We start from the raw sequence: 17,625 nt of genomic DNA, 5'->3' as shown, positions 1-17,625 counted from the left end.
GGAAGCTTTCCGAGGCCTGGGTATTGCAATACATGCAGTAGTGCATCATTTTAGCATCTAAAAAAAAAAATAAAAAGAGGAAAAAAAGTACATTTTTTATCTTATACCTCAGATATTTTGTTCTGTGTATTTTAATATTGTGGGTCTTTCATTTCCTGAAGGTTCCGTAGTTTGGTTGCTGGCTGTAGGAGTTTTTGTGGTTGATCTAGAGAGATGCTAGCTATGACTAAAAACTGGTGTAGGGCCATATCCAGAGTGCTATCTCATGTAAATGAATTATATATGCTGAATATTAAGCTACTGGGGTTATCAGCTGTTTGGGAAGCGTGTAAGTGACTACAGGAGTCATGTTCTTCTGCATCTGCATTATTTTATTTTATGAAAGGGGAAGGGTGGGCGGCACCTAGGGGGTTGGGACTGGGGTTTGGCTGAAAGAAAAAAAAAATAGTAACTGATGAATCTAAACGACCCACACTGCACCAACAACCATATACCAACGGTTCTAAGTCACTCGTTGTCAGTTCAAGCCAAAGGTTATGTTGTTAAGGGGATGCTTCTAATAATACTTGTGCATCCGAGCTGAATGCAGCTGTGCAAACCCACCCTTTAAACCATTCCACCCGGCGGTATTCAGCTTCTTAACCAGCCGCTAGTTATTTAGGCAAAAGACTGATAGTTAGGCCATCCACAAGCATTCTTTTTATATTTCTTCCAGTATAATAAATTATTGATATCATTGCTGACTTTTATATTATGGGAGGGAAAAAAAATAACATTAATAAAAAGGTGATAAAAAGCACTGTTTCTATTTTTTTCTTTTTTTCCAAAAAAAAGAAAGTAATAAAAACTTAAATTCTTTGTACCAGTGAAAAAAAATGTATAAAATTTACATCTGTGCAGTGGCATTGTTAAGTAAGTTCTAGAAACAGTCATATGAAGCTTTAGTTTTAGCCTTGTAGAACAACTGTTACAGACAGACGTATAATTTTTATGGAATTACATGATAATCATATTCGGATTTATAGAAGCATTTTACAAGTATTGCAGTCATTGGGTAGAGATAATCATGGTACTTTCATCCGCTTGGTACTTTTTGAAACATGACCGTGTCGTGTAAGCAACCTGCAATTTTTCAGTCCGTGAGAGCCCGCCTCCTGGTCCCCGAGGATTCTCTCAAATCAGTATCTTTAGTTTGTTTTTTTTTTTGTCTCCAAGGCCCAGGACACTTGTCAGAAGGAAGCAAAAAAGTAGGCCCACCCTCAGCAGCCCCCAAAGAACAAAGTCCCCCCACCTCTGACGCAGGGCCCGAGTGACACAGCCGAAAAATTGCAGTTTGTCCGTATACTTCTTCTGTTTGAAGTCTTTCCATGTTGTCCTGTTTACAAAGTTAATCTAAGTTGGGTGTCACAGACCTTCCTGTTTTTGTATTTAAATAAAAAAAAAAAAATCCTGCAGCAAGTCGTCCCCAGTAGTTTTGCTGCCATAGGTAAAATTTCCATGTGTGCGGTGCAGGCCATCTGGCATGCACTTTAGTAAAGCTATCAATTCACCGCTGTGACCTGCCAAACTGCTGTAACAACTCTGCTTTAAGACAAAAACCAAACAAAACTTAAAAAAAAAAAAAGTGTTTGTGATCCAGCTTTTCTCTTGTCATCCTATGTGCATGCAGTAAGATCGGTTGGATATTAAATAAAGTTTCACGAGATTTGAAAACCGAGTTTCTGTAGCTTCGCTATCTAAGACAGATCACCGTGATCTTGCAAAAAGAGAGAAACGGGGGAAAAAACTGCTTAGCGGCCAAAAGTAGAAAAAGATGTTCTTTTCACCAGATTGATTTGGTGGGGGCGGGGGCGCGTGAGGGTGTTTTAGAGCATCCCTGAGACATTCTCGTCCCCCTACCTGGAGGATGGTGTCATGACAATGGGTGCCTGGTTGATGTTTTTAAGGGAAACGATGTACTAAAATGCTACCGCATCCGACCCCAAAGGGGAACAAGGTAGAAGGAACAGAGGGCTCGGGAGACTCAAGTGATGTCTCCCATTTGCCTCAGATTTCAAAATCCAGAATTTGCATTGTATTTGGAATCACAAACATAGAATTCTTACTGTGTTGGTTCAAGTAAAATTAATTTGCAGTTTTGATTTTCATCGATGAGCTGTACTTTCCCCCATGATTGTATGTAGTTTTAATAAAATCATTTAGAGCCGCCTGGGTGCCAACTGATGTTACAGAATCTTTGTCAGGCACTCCTCCAAGAGGCCAATAAGTCATTTTAAACTGTATGTCAGAGATGTAAACAGACATTTTGGATTTTTTTAAACGGTATTTATTTGGAATGTTTTCATTTATCTAAATAACTATTGCTATTATGAATTATGGAAAAAAGATTACTATCATGTGTGGCATATAGTGACTTAACACACACCTCACGCAATCTGCAAACCCAGAAAATGTGTATATCTGTCTTTAGAAATTAGTGTTTATATCACTTACAGTGGTTTGTGAATAAAGAAAACTGGTTTGTAATATCAAAAAATAAAAGCTTAGTCTGAAAAGGTCCACATGAGTTGTGTTCTGAGTCCTTTGGCTTCTGTGTGTTTCCTGGGGGAGTGGAGTCATCACGCCCACACAGGACTGCCCTTGTGCCCACCAGGGGCCATGGGTTGGGGCCGCCCAGGTGAGCAGTGGGCTGACCAGGTTGCCACAGGTAGACCCAGGTGCTTCCTGCAGGTTCTCTGGCTGCCTGGCTCAGAGGGCTCCCCTTCCTCATGTATCTTTCCAAAGAAGTCCGTGGAACCAACCACAGATGTTTAAGAAAGAAACAGAACTAAGCTAGCTCTTTCCTGGCATGGCAATATCAGCCTTTGGTTTAAAACAAAACAACAACAACAACAACAACTGTACATTTCAAATGAAACATCTACTAACATCTGTTAAGTTATTAGTACAACTCTTAGTTACTAGTACAACAGTTAGGGAGACTTGTAGGAAGAAGACGATAAACTAATAAGTGGTAGAGTTTACATTTACTGAGGGCTTACTAAGACCAAGAATCTTGTGTTCCTCATTTCATTTACTTATTAAATGCTCCCACCGGGGTTGGATTATCTACCCCATTTAGTTATCTTAATAATATCTTAATCCTATCTTATTTACTTAATACTGCTATCAAGTTGGTAAGACACAAAGATTTTAAAAATACGGGCTCTGGAAGCAGGTGTTCTGAGTTTGAATCCTGATTCGGCCCCTTGCTAGCTGCAGTCAAGGGCAGGTTAAACCGAAGCTCCGTGCCTCGGTCTCTTCATCCATCATTCAGGATGAGAGGACCACCCACCCTTTAATACTGATATGTGGAATAAAAGCACATATGGGAAGGGCTTACAGTGGTACTTCATAAATCGTAAGCTCATTGTTTACAGGTGAGGACACTGAGACCAAAGAGGTTAATTTATCTGAACCACACAGCAAGCCAGTGGCAGGTCCAACATTCCACCATGGGTCCCTGTTCTCCTGGCCCAGTGGGAAATTTCAGCAATTTTAGAAGTCTTGCTCTACGAGCCAAAGGCTGATTTTTTTTTCCCCCCACAACGCAGTTGTCTTCAGAGCATTCATTATACCATTTCAAGTATATTCAGTGGTCCCTTCTCTGTAAACTCCTTACACATGGGACTGTACAAGTTAAGTCAACTTCCATTGCTCTATGTCCATTGATCTTTGAAGACAGTGTTACCCTGATTGTATAAATGAAGACGATAAGGAAAGGTCCTACGATCTGCCTAAAGTCACATCTAGTGACTGCTGGCCGGGAAGCTTGCGTCTTCTTCCAAAAAGGCTCTCTCATTATTGATGATGGTGGTGGTGGTGATGGTGAACTTGGGCATCTAATACTCTCCTTACTAAATATGTGAGGCTGTATTAATTTCAAAAAAATAAGTCCCTAGCTTTATCCTGGCACATGGTGAGGAGATGATGGACATCTCCTAAAACGCTGGCTTACAGCTGAGTCCCTGCCCCATCCCAATAGGAGGATATAAATAGAGATGAATCTCCCAAATCAGGTTCTTCTCTAAAACGGAGATAAGCACATATATTTCACGTCAAGTTGTAAAGAAAATAAAAAATGGATGGCAGAAGTGAAACGGTTTCTTATAAGACTCGACCAGTGGACGCCAGTGCTTGACGCCCACCCGTCTCCTCCACCTGGATTGTGGGCAGAGGTGAGCTAACGGGCCAGGGGAAGGTCATGAGGTGATGCCCACTAGGTGTGATGCACAGGCTTTGTGTATAAACAGAGGCTGGTACTTATTTATTTGTTTTGTGGACAATGCCTGGGAGGTAGTCAGAGCCTCACCTCACTGTAATTTTTTTTCTTAGAACCGTATTTTAATTAAATAGGAAAACCTTCTCCATGTTAAAAAATATTTTAAAGGGCTTCCCTGGTGGCGCAGTGGTTAAGAATCCGCCTGCCAGTGCAGGGGACGCGGTTTCGAGCTCTGGTCCGGGAAGATCCCATATGCCGCGGAGCAGCTAAGCCCGTGAGCCACCACTACTTAAGCCCACGCGCCTAGAGCCCGTGCTCCGCAACAATAGAGGCCACCGCAATGAGAAGCCTGCACGCCGCAACAAAGAATAGCCCCCACCCACCGCAACTAGAGAAAGCCCGTGCACAGCAACGAAGAGCCAACACAGCCAAAAATAAAAAATAAATAAATTAAAAAAAATATTTAAAAAATATGCATCACAAATCTGACTCCATTAGCTTAGACCATTCTAAGTCCCATTTTCCCACTCAACATCCCGACAACCTGGATTCTTTAGGCTGGTGCCCAAAGACTGTTGCTACTTCCTGGCACGTAGCTACTTTTCCTGCAAACAGAGCTCCAGTAAGCACACTGCTTTCCCATGCACACGTGCTTGTGCTCATGCACTCACGCACACGCAAGCAAAAGCCCTTTCCTGCTGTGATCATGTCCCTCCAACGTACCGTGCAGAAACGTTCTCTCTCAGAAACACTTGATGAGCTGGTTGAAAAAGCAGATTCCTGGGCCCCATCTGCTTCCAGGACTCCCAGGGTTGAGTACTGGAGGTCCCATCTTCCAGTGAACTTCCTAATTGTGTTCATGGCTTGTTCTCCCTCCAGATCTGACCCTTGTAACATCGGCGGAGCCAATCATGTGTGTGCACGAGTGTACGTATACACAAGCACAGACCTACACGTGCATATATCCATGCATATTCTTACCCTTTCTCATGACAGCCTGTGATTATTTTTTCACACTTAAAGTCAAGAATTAGGACTAAAAAAATAGTCTCTCTAGGGAAGAGATAAAACAATCATTTTTGTTGGAAAACGAAGGTGTTTTTTCTGTTTTTTATTCATTGCTGGATGATACATGTGTGTGCATGCATGGTGATGCACGTGTGTGCATGTGTGGTGTTATGTGTTATACACTATATATTACATATTTAGGAAGTTTGTATTTAAATTCACAAGGCGCAGTATTCTCTGAGGGATATGAAATTCTCATTGTACAATCGCTTAACGTGATGCTTGATACTGGACCAAAGGCCAGGGTTTCTCATTGCTTTTTTGCAGTCCTAAGGAATAGAGATTTGGGGGGTGACCAGGAGCAGTGGCCCGGGGCACCTTTGAGGAGTCTCCTAGGAGAGCCCAGTCTTCGCTTATATGCTGTGTCCTAATCACCCTCCTGGAAAGTTGGGGTGGGGGAACCAGAGGTGTGTCTCTGACTCTTACAGCTGCTTTGATCACAGGTATCTGGCCTAGAGAAGGGAATTTACTGACCCTCTCAAAGGGGAAATATTTTCTGGACAGCAAAGTGGTATTGAGATGAAAACAACCAGGGTTCTTTTAAAACTAATGGTGTCATTCCCTAAAGGTAACAAATGTTATAGCTTGTATTGAGGATAAAACAAATAACAAGACCAGCTAACATTGTCTGAATACCATCTCAGCCCGTCTACAAAACAGACATATTTAATCTATATACTATAAACGCATAACTGTCTATACATGGACATGTATATGAGAGGCATTCAGAAAGTCTCTTAGCCTCTCTGTGCTTCAGTTACATTCCCTATAAAATGCAGATAATAAATAAGACCCACCTCATAGGGTTCTTATGAGAATGATATGCATTCAAAAGTGTGAAGCACTTAGCCTGGCATATAGCATTTTTTCTTTTTAGTAATAAATCATTTCTATATCTATCTGTATAATTTATCTGTCTCCATATATATTGCATAGATTCAAATAATATATATTCCATATCTATATGATATGTAACACAATTATACATACAGATGTATGTATAATCTATACAGTTTATACATCCAAAATCTCTTTGTATACACACATGGATACCAAAAGCTTTATAATATGTAATATGTTTCTTTTTATGCATTAGCATAGCTACAATATACCCATTAGTGGACCATAAATTTGTATGCTAGTTCTTGTAAAGCACATAGATACTGGCAGAGGAAGCAATCAGCAAATGGAACTTATCAACATCGTAGTTACTATGATCTCATTTAATCCTCAAGAACTGGCAAGGTAGGTACTATTATTACCCACGCTACCCACCAGGGAGCAGAAGCTTAAGCAAACCTGGTGATGCCCAAGGGATACGGCTCTACATGGTGCAGCCACGCCTTGGGCATCGGCTGTCTGGCTCCAAAGTTCTTGCTGCTCCACGCTGAACAATACTTTACAGACACTTGGCACTTAATCCTTGCGGCATCCCAGGTAAGTAACTTGGCCATGACTTCCTACACTTGTTCAAAAGGTGGAAATCAGGATGGTCCCAGAGTCCGCCTCTGAGAGTGCAGACCACCCTCCCATGATTATCCTCAGGGTCCCCAGCCCGTGCCTGTGACTTTGACATCCCAGCTCTCTGACTGGGGCAGGCAGATGGTGCGTTGCCTGCATGAGGCAAAAAGCCAGGGAGAGCAAGAGAATTCCCCAGCCTCTAAGAAAGAAGAAACAACAGGACCGCGGGTAGAAAACAGAAGAGCAGAGACCCAAGAAGTAGGGTCATGGCGGTGCTGCGGGCAGGTGACGGTTGGAAAGCACGCAGACTCCAGTAACCCTTAAAGGAGAATTAAAAAAAAAGCAGATAGCAATTTCAGATCAGCGCACGAAACCCTCATGCTCACATCCAGAAAGGCAAACTCTCTGCAGCCACACCAGGAAGTTGTCCGGAACTGAAAAACAGGTCAGAGGCACTGCATACAGCTTGACTTTTATCTCCCCCAAACACTCCTAGGCTGCTGAGCAGCAGGGAAATTCGTTACTGTAAGTAGGATTTCAGCACCGGAGGACACTGCCGCTCAGCGGGACAGGGCTGTCAGCTAACTGGCCTGCTGCTGCTTTTCCTTTTTTATTTTCCTAAACTGCACGACTAGATGATGCATTGTTCTTTGGACTATTTCCTTTTTTCCCCAAGCCCTGTTCTTCCCCTCTCCCCATAAAGACCGAGAGACATCGAGAGACAGAGCACAAGCTTTTGCTTTGTGAGAAAAGGAGGTAAGAAGGAAAAATGAAAAACCCACAAAACTTTCAATGTCAGTTGCAATCTTCTGAGATTGAAATTCAAAATTGTTTGTGCCCTACCTCATAGAAGAAAAAATCCTCCTTTCTTTTTATCATTTTTTCCATCATTTAGAAAAAGAATGACTCATGAAAGCTGATATAAAAAAATAATAGTGATTTCCATTTGCTCTGAGAGACTTAGACATGCAGTAGCCCGAATGGAAACACGGACAGCAAAATTCAGTGGGTAGAGGTCTTTTGCCTCTTTTTAAAAATTTCTCTCCATCGACATTTCAACTCTGTTATCATCTATCTTCTTCCCAACTGTGCAAACTTAGGCAACTTAATCAGCCCCTCTGGGGCTCAATTTTCCTGTGGGTGAAACGAAAGGGTTTTGGTGAGAATTAAATGCGGTGTGTAGCACCGAGAGGCTTGGTTCTGGAAAAGTCACTCAACTCCCACTTGGCAACAAAAATCGAACCCCATGTTAAAAAGTGAGACATTGGATTTTTTAATGGCAGGAGGGAGTTCCAAGCTAGGTTGAATTTGGAGAACCAGGGAGAATGCTCACCTATTGAAACTGTTCTTGGAAACCATCATAGTGCTCTGGGGTCTGCATGCACGCCACCCAGAAAACAGCCCGGAAGACTCTGCTTTGGGTTTGCAGATCCACAAATGCACATCCCCCCCAATGCCAGGCAGCACAGCATTAAAGCCTCTCTACCCCAAGTGTGAATCTCAGCGCCTACACTTGGTTGTGGGCCAACGCACTTAACCAAATGAAGCCCCCCTTCCTTGTTAGTAAAATAGAGAAAAATAGAATTACCTTGAAGGGCAGTTGTGAGAAAAGGGTAAGAAAATGCACATAAACTGCTCTGAACACAGAAGATGTGCACTAAATATTCACCCCTCCTTCTCTCCTTCATTAGCCTCAATATATTACCATCTAGAAAGTTCTGTTCCTTCCTGGTTTAGAGGATTTAAAGTAAAGCAAAACGGGGACTTCTCTGGCAGTCCAGTGGTTAAGACTTTGCCTTCCAGTGCAGGGGGTGCAGGTTCAATCCCTGGTCGGGGAGCTAAGATCCCACATGCCTTGCGACCAAAAACCCAAATCATAAAACAGAAGCAATATTGTAACAAATTCAATAAAGACTTTAAAAATGGTCCACATCAAAAAGAATATGTTTTAAAAAAATAAATAAAATAAAGCCAAAACAACCCCACAAAGTCTTATAGGTACCAAACCCCACCCTCCACAGAGCTTTGGAATTTCAGCGGCTAGTGTTGAGTCAGGGTGATTGGCACGCAGCCTGGACTTTGAGAGCTCCCGCCTTAGATCTCATCAACTCTAGAGGTTCTTATACCCAGCTGCACAGTAGAATCAGGTGGGATGCTTTTGCCAAAAATCCATGCCTAAACTTCATTCCCAGGGGTTCTGATTTAACTATCTAGGTGGGCCGGGTTGCCATACTCTGCGAACGGTTACTAACCCATCCTCATTTTATATACGAGGACCCTGGGGCTAAAAAAGAGGAAGCGACCCACCCCAAGCAGTTAGCTGAAAAATCCAGGATTCCAACCCAGGTCTAAAGGATTCCAATGTCTGTACTCTTTTAACTGCCCTATCAACCCAAAATGATGCTAAAAGGTACTTTCTAATCTCCAAGAGAACTCAAAAGTTGGGAAAGTTAAAGTATCAATAGTAAAATGTAGAGCATGATTTTCCTTGGGAGGTCGGTCTTTTATCCCAAACTCAGACTACCTGGGGGAAAGACTTTCTGTATAATGTGAGATTAGCATAGATCCTTTCAGTTGCAGGGGCAGAAACCCAACTAGGATTGGGTCAACAACAGCAAGAAATATTAAGCCCTGACTTTAGGCATGCCTGACTCCACCAGTATGCGATGCTGTCAGAGCTCTATCTTTCTCCATCCCTCCGCTCTGTTTCACATTGTGTTTAGCCCTCATATATTTTTTCACACTTCCAATTGCTCCCTCCGTTTGGTGGGGTAGTTGCCATCTGGCAGCCTTGAACCTATATTGCGTCATCTTAGAAAAACCAGCTAAAGTGATGGCTTCTTGCTCACACAGTGAACCCATGTAGTGAAGACATAGCAAAAGCCAGGGAAGGATTCTGATTGGTCCTCCTTGGACCAATCACTGTGCCTGGGAGGGTTAGGGTGCTCTGATTGGCCAAGTTTGGATTAGCATCGTCATAGAGGTTTCCATTCTTATCGTATAAGACAAGGAACAACCCATCAGGGCATAGGAGTGTGGCATTGCCAAAAAAGGAAAATGTCCCTATGTTGATGAAAACTACAAGTGCATGCATGCTATAATCCATGACCTTGAATTCCAGCCTTGGGGCTTAATGGCATTATTAAAATGAAAACTTCATCCCAGACATGAACTGAGTAATACTAGAATACTTCATTTCTTCTCCAAACTTTTCTCTTCACGTCGTGTGCTAGTAAAATTGGGGAAGAAACACTGCCTGTAAGACTCCAAAGCATCACTGAAATTTAATTTACTCAACATAACCATGACCATAGCCATTAAGAATAAGTATTCTCTCCGTCTGGGAAAGTGCTAAGCTAATTTTTGAAACCTTGAGAAAATGAAGACCACAGACATTGCCCATCCCGAGATCGCTCTTTTTTAGTTTGACTGCTTGCTGAGCTAATGACCCACTGACTGGGTTTTAGGCTTTTGAAAGCCGAGTTCTAACATCATACTATCATCTCAGAGATAGCAGCCTGTCTCTAATCAATTTTTTATTTGTTAACTCATTGCTTCTCCTGGATAGAAAAGTAACACTCCTCTTTTTAATATTAAAAATAAAACTTTAAATCAGGGCCTAATCCAATGCCAAACTGTTTAAATTCACTACCTCCAAGACCGCTTCGCTTCTGGAGAAATCATGCTCTGAAATAAAGGAGGATGGTACTATGGGGAAAGAGTGACATGCCATATGTATGTTCTTTTTTTTAAAGCCTTTTGCGAGCATAGCGGTAAATGATTCATGTGAAAATGTGTACCGTACATCATGTGAGTTCCAGGAACACATCCACCGAACAGCTGTGCTCCTTACCTCGGGAGGGGCTGCTCTCAAAGGCTCTCTCTCTCTCCATCACTCTCCTCTCTGTCCTGTAAGCCTGGTGTGTTGACTCTTGGGGATTTGGAAACCATCAATAAGAGACAGTGCCACGCAAAGACGTTGGGAGTAGGGGTGGTGTCCAGATGCCACTCAAGGGAAGCCTTGCACCCAGGGGCTGCTCAGAAGGCCAGGAGTGCATCCAGCCAAACTTCTGGGTGTTGTTTACTTGTCTTCCACACACACAGTGGGAAAAACAAAATATAATAAATAAAATACAGTTGGATGCAAGAAGACCCACCAGGATATGGGATTGACTGGAAGAATAGGAAGCAGATCGGTGATGACCTAGGGCCAGGGTGGGGATGGGGGTAGAACAGGGAAGGACTACAGAAGGCCACCAGGAAACCCTTGGGGGTTCACTATTTTGATCTGGGTGATGGTTTCGGTGGTATATACATATGTCCGAACTCATGAAATTGTATACTTTGTGTGTAGTATGTAATTAAATTTGTTTTTCTCCTGTTAATCTGCCTTATTTCATTTGTATTGTTAGACCAGCCACAGGACCTAGAAGGGTAGAAAGAAAATGTTTCCTTCCCAACACAGGAAAGGCAACACTTAGAGTCACTGTGTTTATTTGTTCACAGAAGTGGTGATCCCACACTGGCAAACCATGACCCTCCACTGTCCCATCCTGTGTGTAAGCCAGAATGACCACTGATAGGTGAAAAGGAAGACTCTTCAAATAATTATTTATTAGGTTACAGGAAAGCCCAAACAAACTTTTTGGCCAACCCATGCTCTGCAGATGCCCTACTATGAACTTCTCACCTGTTTTCTACAAGTATGGATTTCCTAACACCTGAGGGATGATAACTGGATTTGTAACCTTATCAGGGTCCCTGGCACTTGCTCGGAGTCTGACTGATCTGGTGTCAAAGCCGGGGTCTCCCATTATATCTCTGGGTGACCCTAGGGATGTCACCTGAAATTCAGGAACCAAAGTTTCCTCATATGATAAAAATAGGATAAATGAAACCACACCCCCCCCACCGGCTAGGAAGAGAAGTAAATGATGCAATAAGTAAAATCCATAGCGCTATGCTTCTCACGCATCCGGGGTACAAGAAAGCTTATCGTTATTGCCATTGTGATTATTCTTGTTCCAGGTACTTTCTACAGCCTGATAAATTTGGTGGGTTTGGGGGGAAAGGGCTCCTGCAGCAAGAAGATGGTCTTGACATTCCTGCCTTCAGAGGGGGAAAGGGCAGGTTCAGGACTTGTGAGTGATCTAACTCAACAGATATGTACATTTTTCTGAATCCCTGGCATGGCTCTCCACTGGGACAATGTTTCTCTACTGACAGATTTCCAAATGTAACGGGGAAAAAGAAAAAAAAATGTATATATTGTTGCTGGAAAAAAAGAAAAAGAAAGACTTCATTGAAAGCCTGGGGGCATTTCAGAACCAATGTAATCAAATCCATGTCTCTGCTTGAGAATGAGAGTATTTGAGATGTAGTGTGGGTTGGGTAGGTGGGAGTGTGGACAGAGGAAAACACCGTAAACTTGAAGAGCTATGCGTGTCTCTTGTACCACTTTCATGTCTCACCTTGAGGCACTCTCCTTAAATCCCAGGGCCATACATTTTTCTGAACCTCTCTCCTTGACCGATGCCCCAGATGACACTGACTGCTTAATGCCCAGCTGACCAATGAGGATAAAAATCATTTACATAAACTCACCATATCTGATCTGCCACTTGCCTCTATGAAACTCAGTTTCCTTATCTGAAAAATGGGCAGAGCAACGAAACGTATCTCAGAAGGTTGTTTAGAGAAAGAAACGAGACCCTGCCTAGGGAAAGGTAGGTTGTGCTTGACACAAAACGGTATCCTTTAGCCATTATTATTATCAGGGGAGAGAAAAAAGTCTCAGAAGAACTCACATGATAAAAGAATCCACTTCTCAGAAAGAGAACGCTCCTATACTGTTGGTGGGAATGTACATTGGTGCAGCCACTATAAAGAACAGTATGGAGGTCCCTCAAAAAACTAAAACTAGAGTTGCCATATGATTCAGCAATGCCACTCATGGGCATATATCCAGACAAAACTATAATTCAAAAAGATACATGCACCCCTATGTTCACAGCAGCACTATTTACAATAGCCAAGACATGGAAACAACCTAAGTGTCCACTGACAGAAGAATGGATAAAGATGTGGTACGTATATACAATGGAATCCTACTCAGCCATAAAAAAGAATGAAATAATGCCATTTGCAGCCACATGGATGGACATGGAGATGATCATACTAAGCAAAGTAAGTCAGAAAGAGAAAAACAAATACCATATGATGTCACTCATATACGGAATCTAAATATGACACAAATGAACCTATGTTTGAAATAAAAACAGATTCACAGACATAGAGAACGGACGGGTGGTTGCCAAGGGGAAGGGGGTGGAGGAGGATTGGATGGGGAGTTTGGGGTTAGCGGCTGTAAACTGGTATACATATAATAGATGAACAACAAGGTCCTGTTGTATAGCACAGGGAACTATATTCAGTATCCTGTAATAAACCATCATGGAAAAGAATTTTTTTTAAAGTGGGGAAAAAAAGAATCTACTTCTCAGAACCCATTTTGATGAGACTTTGATAGAGACCTGAGTCAAAATTAAGAATAAGAAGCACACATTTTCCAAATTACTTCGAATTGCCCAAAGATATCTTCTATTTTACTGATGGATAAATATGACCAAAAATGTGTGTGCGTGCGTGTGTGTGTGTGTGTGTGTGTGTGTGTGTGTGTGTTGAGTGAGATTGAGAGATTTCTCACACAAAGTAGATACGATTGAACTGAAACTCAATCTAAATAATTTCCCAAACTCCTACAGTCCAATCAGTTGCCGTATTCTACAAACCAAACTCAAACTGGATATTGTGTTCGGCTTCTAATGTCTTGAGCATTTTCTCAAATCTAAATTAGCTATTAAGAACAAAATAAAGAAATATGCAAGTAAATTAATTAACTAAGCAAAGCTCTTGGTGACTAAGATTTCTTCCAAAGGAACATTATAAGTTATTCCAGGTGACACTCTCCAGTCTTTGTCTTATAAATATTCATCCATTCAATAATTTTTAATGAAGCACCTACGATTAGAAGTCCAATATAGTACTCATGCCTCTTAATAACCTGGCCCCATTTAACCCCTTCTTCCCCTCTCATGAGTTCCAGGATTCAGTTGTACCAAATAACTTAATCCACCAAATATTCCAAGGCTTACTTTCACCCATATGCCCAATTTCTTTTGCTTACAGGGTAAATTCTTACACACTGTTAAATTCTCAACTTTGAACTATTAAACAGAAAATAGCTTAAGTGACTCAAATAGAGCAAAAGACTTGACTCGGCTAATATGCTTCAGGGACCATCTGAACTTGGTAACTCAAGGCAAGGTTGGAATTCTATAGGGTGAGGACAAGGGAGGGGTACATGACTTCAGGAACAGATTGGACATGTAACAGTTTTCACCTTTAACTTCTGTAAAGGTATGGTTGGAAAAGTTAGAGATTTTTCTATTTTATCATGCCTCTTGTGCAGGAGTGTTAGTGATCCCATTCTGATAACTATCCAACAGTGCATTAAAGAGATTGCAAGCCTTGAAATCTGTCAGTCAAGTTCAGGAAGAGGAGAGGTGGAAAAAATAGGGAGGAGAAAAGATTCAAGGGTCAAAGTCAAGGGGAATGCTCTATGGTGCCTATTTTGTTTTACAGTTCTCCTCTTGGTTAAGTTTAACACCTTTCATTGTTGGCTAAATGGGTTAGGAGAGAAAACAAGGTTACAAGGATGTATAGGACTCAGGAACAGACCAGAGTTGGTTGAAGGGGCTGTTTGTTCTTTGATCTTTAACTCCTCAATCATAGCTTGCATCATCTGTCTGGACAGGGCAATACTGTTGATCTTAATTAATCATGATGGAATACACTTGATGAGGGCTATTTCTAGCGGGAGGAAAAGAAAAAAAAAAAGATCCCTAGCCCTTGGGGGAAAAAATGCACATCCCGGACTGTAGCCCTCTTGGGACTAACCGGGAAAAAATATCCCTTCCTCAGCCACCTAAAGCTGATCCATGAGTCCAAGAAGCCAAGACGTGTTGTTCATTTGACAAATGTTCTGGTTGGCTTCACAGATGGTGATTCAACAAAAAGATACCAGAAAGTTTTCTGGGAATGTACGCAAAGCAATCATCACTGATGACGTTGCATGTGTCTCCCGTAGATGCCAGGAGGTTGTCCAGTGTCGGCTGATGATGGGAAACTGCCTTCTGGAGTCCCTGCATTTCTCAAGCAACTATGTCAACATTTGTACTGGCAATCTTGGTAGCTTGTGTGACTTGATAAATGGTAACAAATATCTCACCAAAAAAATCTGCAACTAATATTGAAGTTACAGTGAAAATTCAATGCTTCCTTCCAAAGATTAGGCAAAAAAAAAAAGATGTCTGCTTTCATTGCTTCTATTCAATATCGCATTAGCGGTCCTAACAAGTGTAATAAAATAAAATAAAATAAAAGTTATAAAGTTTGAAAGGAAGAAATAAAACTCTACTCACAGATGACAGGATTTTACATGTAAAAAACCTAAAGGATTCTACAAAAAAATAATAAATTCTAGAATAAACAAGTAAATTTAGCAAGTTGTAAAAGATAATATTAATATACAAAAATCAATTGTATCTCTGAAAACTAGCAAAGAACAATTGGGAAAAATATCATTTACAAAATCATGCAAAATATAAAATACTTATAAACTTAACAAAAGACATGCACCCCAAACTGTAAGATATTGCTAAGAAGGATTATAGAAGACTTAAAATATGGAAACTATGCAATGCTCATGTATTAAAAGACTCAATAGTACTAAGATGTCAATTGTTTCTGCATTCATTTACAGATTCAGCATAATATTTTTCAATATCCATAAAAACATTTTGTAGAAACTGACATGATGATTCTAAATGCATATTGAAATGCAAAAGACTAAGAAGAGCTTGAACAATTTTGAATAAGAACAATTTAGAGGAAAAAAAAGTTGAAGGATATACTCTAATTGGATTCAAGATCTACCATAAATTGACAGTAAGAGGATAGACATACAGACCAGTAGAAGAGAATAGAAAGTCTAAAAATACATATGTGAACAAATGGTTTTTGACACAGGTGACAAAGCAATTCAATAAGAGTGTTTTCAACAACCCCTGATATTAAACAAAACAAAAATCTTCACCACTCCCCCACTCTTATTGGTTGAGCTAGATCACAGACTTATCCCAAAAGCTAAAACAATATTCTAGAAGAAAACATAAGAGAATATCTTCATGACCTTGCAGTAAGCAATGATTTCTTAGAACACAGAAATACTAACTATAAAAGAAAAAAAACAGAACCTGATCAAAATTTTAAATGTCTGTTTATCAAAGGGTGCTAAACATATCATAAATAGGCAAAACGTTGACTGGGATAAAATATTCATAATAAATATATGTGACAGGGCTTCCCTGGTGGCGCAGTGGTTGAGAGTCCGCCTGCTAATGCAGGGGACACGGGTTCGAGCCCTGGTCTGGGAAGATCCCACATGCAGCGGAGCAACTGGGCCTGTGAGCCACAACTACTGAGGCTGCGCGTCTGGAGCCTGTGCTCCGCAACAAGAGAGGCTGCGACAGTGAGAGGCCTGCGCACCACGATGAAGAGTGGCCCCTGCTCGCCACAACTAGAGAAAGCCGTTGCGCAGAAACGAAGACCCAACACAGACAAAAATAAATTAATTAATTTAAAAAAATTTAAAAATATATATATATATGTGACAAAGAACTTACATGCTGAATACATTAAAAAGAAAAAGCTCATACAATCCAATTTTTAAAAATGGGCAATAGATTTAATCATATACGTCACAAAAGAAGGTATACCAAAGTTCAATCAACTCAAGAGAGAGTGTTGAACACCATTAGTTACGAGAGAAATGCAAATTAAAAGAAATATGAGAGCTTCTGGAAGGATGAGCATATTTCTATCTTTATAGGCATATGGGTTATACAGGTACGGGAATTTGTCAAATGTGGTCGATCTGTGATCACACACTGTGCATTTCATTGTGTATAAATTATACTTCAAAAAAAACCACCTTGGTATATTTTTAAGAGGCATTTCAATGTTCCACAGGTCATCAACCCTCAGAAGAATCAAAATGGAATTTCTGAGCATTGGTTCACATTCTCATCTCTTATTCTAGCTGAAGGTCTGAACAATGTGTTTGGTGCTTAGAGTAATGAAATACAGTCCCCAACTTACAATGGTTAGACCCAGCATTTTTCGACGTTATGATGGTGCAAAAGCAATGTGCATTCAGTAGAAATCATATTTCAAATTTTGAATTTTGATCTTTTCCCCAGCGAGCAACATGGAGTCCGATTTTCTCGTGTGATGCTGGGTGTGGCAGTGAGCCCCAGCTTCCAGTCAGCCACGAGATCTCAAGGGTAAACAACCACTACCCTTACAACCATGCTGCACCCATACAACCATTCTGGTTTCCACTTTCAGGACAGCATTCAGTAAGTTCCATGAGATAGTCAACACTTTATTACAAAGTAGGCTTTGTGTTAGATGATTTTGCCCAACTGTAGGCTAATGTAAGTGTTCTGAGCATGGTTATGGTAGGCTAGGCTAAGCTATGGTGTTCAGTAGGTTAGGTGTATTAAATGTATTTTTTTAATTCTCTATATTAAGCACTTTTATGCATACTTTCTTTTCTTTAAAATAATTTCTATAGATTTATTTATTTTTATTTATTTTTGGCTGCACTGGGTCTCCGTTGCCGCACGCGGGCTTTCTCTAGTTGCGGCGAGCAGGGGCTACTCTTTGTGGCGGTACGCAGGCTTCTCATTGTGGTGGCTTCTCTTGTTGCG

The sequence above is a fragment of the Leucopleurus acutus genome, assembly GCF_964270905.1.
Source record: "Leucopleurus acutus genome assembly, chromosome: 16".
In the NCBI taxonomy this organism is placed as follows: Eukaryota; Metazoa; Chordata; class Mammalia; order Artiodactyla; family Delphinidae; genus Leucopleurus; species Leucopleurus acutus.
The sequence above is the reverse complement of the archived record's forward strand: the minus strand, read 5'-3'. Positions refer to the sequence as shown.